The 6,693-nt window shown below is 49.6% G+C and overlaps 1 long non-coding RNA gene across 1 annotated transcript; it reads right to left on the bottom strand.

Annotated features, from left to right (window-relative positions):
- Positions 1-297: 297 nt before the first annotated feature.
- LOC141275996 (uncharacterized) lies at positions 298-6,358 on the bottom strand. Its single transcript, XR_012324740.1, has 4 exons — positions 6,316-6,358; positions 4,093-4,437; positions 3,758-3,895; positions 298-408 (listed from the first exon to the last, which is right to left on the bottom strand). It is a non-coding gene; the product is annotated as an uncharacterized lncRNA (long non-coding RNA).
- Positions 6,359-6,693: the final 335 nt, after the last annotated feature.

The raw sequence follows: 6,693 nt of genomic DNA on the forward strand, positions 1-6,693 counted from the left end.
ACTTTTCTCTGTGCAGATTTCTCTGTCTAAAAAGCTTTTTCCTTTCAGTATCTTACAAATGCCTTCCTGTCCTTCAAGACTCAGCTTAGGTGACACCTCCTCCAGGGAGTCCTCCTGCCCTGCCAGGCCGAGTTAGCCCCTCCTTGGTGCTGCCACAGTCTCTGGGCTCTCTATCAGACCACTGCCCCCTTGGTGTTCTGTTTGCCTGTCCCCTGCCGGGAGAGGCTGAAGGAACACTCAGTGGCTATTTGCCAGGTGAATGAAGGATTAGCCCATTTATTTTAGTTCTCACTCTTTGCTAGCTTGCGCTGTTTCCCCACTTTTTCACATTCCTAAGTTTTTCCAAGGCCAAGCTGTAGGCTTCTAGGGAGGCAGCCATCTCTGCTCTCTTCCCTGGATTGGAAGCTCCTGGAGGGCAGGAAACATAGTAGACTTCTCATCACTGTCTCCCAGCACCTAAGCCAGGCCTGGCCCAAGAGGAGATGGCGGAGCTCGACACACACAGCTGAATAAATGAATGACTAATAAGTGTTCTTCATGACGTGCCCATTCACGTGCTGTGTGCTGCGGAAATGAACAAGGCAGACATACCACGTCTCTGTCCTCAAATCTGGGGTCCTCTGGCAGCTGACCCTGAGAAAATGGCTCTCGTGCAAATAGGTTATCTGAGAGGTGATCCCAGAAAGCACTTTCCCAGGACAGAGAGGAACTGAGGCAGGCAGGCAGAGAGCTACCTGAGGCTGTGTCATTGAAGCTCACGTCCCCACAGTGAGCAGCTGGAGCTTCATCGCGCTGGGAAACCCTGGGAACTCCTGTGCAGAACACATGCCTTAGAGCTCTCATGCTGAGGGTGAGGGAGCTGGGCTGTTTATACAGGGACTCCGACAGTCAGCGGTTGAGGGCGGTCACGAGGGTGGGGAAAACGGGCTCTGGTAGCCAGAGGAGGCCCTTAGGGAAAGCAGTGCAGATGCTGGCTGTGGAGTGGTAAGGACAAGGGCTGTGGGTGGAGAGTGGAGAGTGACTGCTACATCCAGCCAGTGACAGTCACATACACATGTCGTCACTGTACGGCCAGCCTCCAGGTGAAAATTCCAAGGACCAGATAGGTGATGTAAAAGAGAGAAACGCTTGGGTGGAGAGCAGTTGCCTCTTAAAAGCTGCCTACCCTCTGCTTTGCCAGTCCCTCTTACTCTGACAGAAAGTCACTGCTAGTTTTAAGGAGGATGCATGTGGGTGGAGGCTGTCTTTGATCCTGGGCTGCTGTCAGAGTTGTTAGACCCCTTGGGGCAGGGACTGTGACAGGTGGACAGTGTGTGCCCAGTATAAGTGGGAATGAGAAGGCTTTTCTGCTCCAGCCACTCGTCACCACGTGGGAGTCTGGGTTGCAAGATGATGTGGGGTCAGATTCTTTTTTTTTAAAGAAAAGTGGTAATCTCGATATTTATGTATAATCTCCTGATTTTAAATGTACTGGATTGAATAGTGTCCTCCTCACCACCCCCACCCCCCAGAGTCATGCTCGTCTGGAACCTCGCAACGTGATCTTATTTGGAAATAGGGTCTTTGCAGATGTAAGATGGGGTCCTATGGTTTAGAGTGGACCCTAATCCAATGACTGTGTCCTTATATGAAGAGAAAACAGGGACTTAGATATGCAGAGGGAAGATGGCCATGTGAAGACAGAGGCAGAGATTGGACTTGTGCTGCCTCAAGCCAGGGAGTGCCAAGGATTGCTGCATCCACCAGAAGCTAGAAGAATTAAGCGAGGATTCTTCCCTAGAGCCTTAGGCAGGGGTTGGGGGAGGGGAAGGCCCTACTGACACCTTGATTTTGAACTTTTAGCCTCCAGAACTGCGAGAGAATAAATTTCTGTCGTATAATTGCTTTACAATGGTGTGTTAGTTTCTGCTTTATAACAAAGTGAATCAGCTATACGTATACATATATCCCCATATCCCGTCCCTCTTGAGCCTGCCTCCCACCCTCCCTATCCCACTCCTCTAGGTGGTCACAAACCACCGAGCTGATCTCCCTGTGCTATGCGGCTGCTTCCCACTAGCTATCTATTTTACATTGGGGAGTGTATATATGTCCATGCCTCTCTCTCGCTTTGTCACAGTTTACCCTTCCCCCTCCCCATATCCTCAAGTCCATCCTCTAGTAGGTCTGTGTCTTTATTCCCGTCTTACCCCTAGGTTCTTCATGACATTTTTTTTCTTAAATTCCATATATATGGGTTAGCATACGGTATTTGTCTTTCTCTTTCTGACTTACTTCACTCTGTAGGACAGACTCTAGGTCCACCCACCTCACTACAAACAACTCAATTTCATTCCTTTTTATGGCTGAGTAATATTCCATTGTATGTATGTGCCACATCTTCTCTATCCATTCATCCGATGATGGGCACTTAGGTTGCTTCCACCTCCGGGCTATTGTTTTAAGCCAGCCAGTCTGCAGTACTCTGTTATGGCAGCCCTAGGACACTAATACAGTTGGCAGTGACTCATTTTTAAATGCTTTGTGCTGCCCCCATGGTAGGGGGGTAAAACACCTCTGGAGGCTGGTCCCTGAGTTGCCAGTTTACACCCTTGGCTTTGGGACCTGCTGTGACAGAGGGCAGGGGAGCTAAGGAGGAGCTGCTGGTGGTGCCTGGGGCAGCAGGGAAGGCTTCCCAGGGGCGGCGGGTTGGAGGAATGTGTCCCGCTTGACTGAGGAGGCAAAGGTGAATTGGTTGCTGGTGGGTGAAAGAAGGAAGTGCTGGGTTAGGCTGAGGTTTTGGGCTTGGTTGACAGAGGGTGTGGAGACGGCACTGTCCAAGGTGGGGAGGACAAGCAGTTTGAGTGGAAGTCAGCTCAGGTTTTAACCTCTTGAGTTGGAGGTTTCTGTGGGACATGCAAGTGGAGACGGATGGGGCATCTGGGCATGTGGGTCCGTGCTTAGGAGAGGTCTCTGGGCTGGAGACAGAGATTTTGGGAATTGTCAGCAGGGAAGGACTGTAGCCAGAGAGGTAGGAGGGAAACCTGGAGTGACCACATCAAGGGTGCATGGGACCTTCTTGAAGGAGGGAGGTCAACACTGCCACAGGCTGCCAAGGGGTTGCTTTAGCAAATAGAAAGAAGGTTTTCTTTCATTTGCTTGTTTGAAAAACTCACAAAGCTTTTCAGAGAAGGTCAGAGACAGGAGGGGACAAGGACTCTTGTTGAGTGGACTGGGGATGGAAGCTGGGGGGGCGGAAAGAGGCACATGTGGGCTGCAGCAGAGGAAGCAACGAGTGTGGGAGGGCCACCTGCTGGTGTTGGGGGGCAGGTTTAAATGCAGGTGAGGAGGTGTCCAGAGAAGGAGGAGCTGTTGGAAGGGGTGCAGGGGTTTCGGGGTGGCTTTGGGCAGGAGGAAGGATCCTGATTTTCAGAGGGACAGGAAGACAGGGGCAAGGATGGCAGAGAATGCCGACAACCGGTGAAGGGGAGAGCTGGGGAGGGGTCATCTGTTTGGGGCCACAGCTGACTGTGAGGCAGGGTCTGGGGTCACCTGCTGAGAGTGAGGGCTGGGGAGTGAGGGTGGTGCACAAGGAGAGAGCACCATTTACCACCAGTGGGCACAGCAGGGGCTGACCAGGGCCTCCTTGAGGGAGCCCCAAAGCTCACTCTCCTACAAAGACCTCACTGTTCCGTGCGCACATTCTTCTTGAAGTGCCTGGTTGGGGGGTGCCAGGGGCTCTGTCCACAAGTTACAGCTGTCGGCTGAAAAGACTGACCTGTGTGGAGGCGTGCATCCCCCTGGGGGTCTCCAGCGCTCCAAGGCCTGGCGGCAGGTGCAGCTGAAGACTCCTTTGAGCATCTGCTGTGTCTGAGGCACTGGAACATCTTCATTTGGTTTACTCTTTGAAATAATCCTGTGAGAGTTTACAATTCCTCTTTTAGGAATAATCATGGAACTCCTTGCTTGGAGCATCCTGTGCACCAGGTTGGCCCTTTGCATTTGTCACCTCACCTCATTCCACCCTCCTGCCTGCCCTGTGGAGGACGAAAAGATCATCGTTACCCCATGTTGCAGATGAAGAGGGCAGGGCAGGGGAGGGAATTTAAGTACCTGAGCCCGAGCGCCCAGCTGCACGCGGGGCCCAGCTTTTGGAGACCAGGTGCAGCCCTCCTTCTGCTCCAGCGTGTGCCCCTCCCATGCTACCCGTTCGGTGTGTTCACTGTCCAGACGTTCGCCCCCGACGGGGATGGTGAGCACGTCCAAAAGACTTCCCACTGCTGTCCAGCGCTGTCCTTTCAAGCCTGTCAGCAAGCCTCTTGAGAGCAAAATACCGTGCTGGCCGCCGCGGAGCCCCAGCTGGGGCCTGGCGTCAGGCTGTGCTCAGCAAGACGGTGGAACCAAATTTCAGCCACTTGGGCTGAGCAGGCACTTCCTGTCCCCTGCTGAGTCAGCCAGCTGTGGAAGAAAAGGTCAAAGGACCTCATTTTAAGTCCTGGCTCTAGATCCATATGCTAAAGTCACTGAATTCCTCTGAGCCTCAGTTTCCCCATCTATAGGATGGAGGGAATATTTTCAGCAGCACTGCGCAAACCTGGAAACCAAGGCCCCTGCTCCATGTTTTGAGATGATTAGTTTTCAATAATCGTTTTGTTAGTTACAGAAGAATCTCCACTAGTATTTACATAGTGCAAAAAAGCTATTATTACTCCCAAAATGTGATATAAAAATTATCTTTCATACAGCAAAAACACTAAGATGAAAATCCCTTCATGTTATAATTCATCCTAGTTTTTTTTTTAACACCTTTATTGGAGTATAATTGCTTTACAATGGTGTGTTAGTTTCTGCTTTATAACAAAGTGAATCAGCTATACATATATCCCCATATTTCCTCCCTCTTGCGTCTCCCTCCCACCCTCCCTATCCCACGCCTCTGGGCGGTCACATAGCACCGAGCTAATCTCCCTGTGTTGTGTGGCTGCTTCCCACTAGCTATCTATTTTACATTTGGGAGTGTATATATGTCCATGCCACTCTCTCACTTCGTCCCAGCTTACCCTTCCCCCTCCCCACATCCTCAAGTCCATTCTCTAGTAGGTCTGTGTCTTTATTCCTGTCCTGCCCCTAGGTTCTTCAGAACCATTTTTTTCCCCCTTAGATTCCATATATATGTGTTAGCATATGGTATTTGTTTTTCTCTTTCTGACTTACTTCACTCTGTATTACAGACTCTAGGTCCATCCACCTCACTACAAATAACTCAATTTCGTTTCTTTTTATGGCTAATATTCCATTGTATACATGTGCCACATCTTCTTTATCCATTCATCTGTTGATGGACACTTAGGTTGCTTCCATGTCCTGGCTATTGTAAATAGAGCTGCAATGAACATTGTGGTACATGACTCTTTTTGAATGATGGTTTTCTCGGTATGTGCCCAGTAGTGGGATTGCTGGGTCATATGGTATTTCTACTTTTAGTTTTCAAAGGAACCATTCTAGTTTTTTTATTCGAGCATTACAATTAAGACATTGTAATTATAAATATAAATTATAAATTCATGTGGTATATTTAGAAATTAAGTTACAAAATAGTACAAATACTTTTAAGATGTGATGTGCCAACAATGTTAACATTTTTATCACTTTTATCACTAATTAGGATTCAGATTTCAGAGTAGGCAAACAGTCTGGTTGATTCTGTGATATGTGTAAGTGTTAGAAGGGGTAAGGGAAGAGGAAGATGTCTGTAAATAAATTATTTCACAGAAAAAACTTAAAGTAAAAAAAAAGATAATTAAGTTTTTAAATGGATAAGTTACTGTTCTAACCTGTTGGCACAACATACAAAACCACAGTAATAATAGTTGGTGTTTACGGAGTGCTTACTATGTACTGAGGGCTAGTCTCGCACTTTACATATGTTACTTCATTTAATCCTCATAACAACCCTGTGAGTTAGGTAAGGAAAGCGAGGCAGAGAAGTTAAATAACCTAGCCAGTAAACGATCTAGTGCCAATTCCGTGTCTTTACAGCTGACCACGTCCTCTCTCTTCCTGTTTCTTCGTCTATGAAATGGGTTCACAATACTCAATAACATGCACCAACAGCACCTTGAGGGATCACTGTTACGTTTAGTAGTGCTTGGTCCCCCTATGCCCCTGGGGCTTTCAGGCTTGCCCTCACTGAGTGTCTGTCTGTCACCCCTCCTTTCATTTTACTGCCTTCACTTTCATTCTTTTTTTTTTTTTTTTTTTTGGTGTATTTTCTAACTCTCTCTAGGTCTTCTCTTTCTCAGTCTCCTACCCTCTCCCACCCCCATCCCCAAGAACCTCTCAGTTTTCTCCGCCGGTCCTCTGCTGCCCTCTTGTGGCCCAAGGTGGAAAGGTCGCTCCTCGCGGACCCCACCCGTCTAGGGCGCTGCGCTCCGGAGGACGCAGCTGGGGGCGAGCGCTGGTGGAGCCAGATGTGGAACCGCGCTGGAAGCTCGCCGTCTGCCCCCTTCAGACGAGCGAGTGGGTTTGGAACCCAGCCTTGGACTTGGCTCACCCGCGGAACTATGTGACCTCGTCTAGGGTCGGGGGCCAGAGGCCGGGCTCGAACCTCGGTTCTGTGTGAACCCCGTCTCTCCCATTCCCCCCACCCGGAGCAGCTGTGGTCGCTGCCCGGCTCCTTCCTGAGCCTCAGCCTGAAGGAAGGCTTCGGCCTGG

Source organism: Tursiops truncatus, chromosome 1 (assembly GCF_011762595.2).
Source record: "Tursiops truncatus isolate mTurTru1 chromosome 1, mTurTru1.mat.Y, whole genome shotgun sequence".
Taxonomy (NCBI): Eukaryota; Metazoa; Chordata; class Mammalia; order Artiodactyla; family Delphinidae; genus Tursiops; species Tursiops truncatus.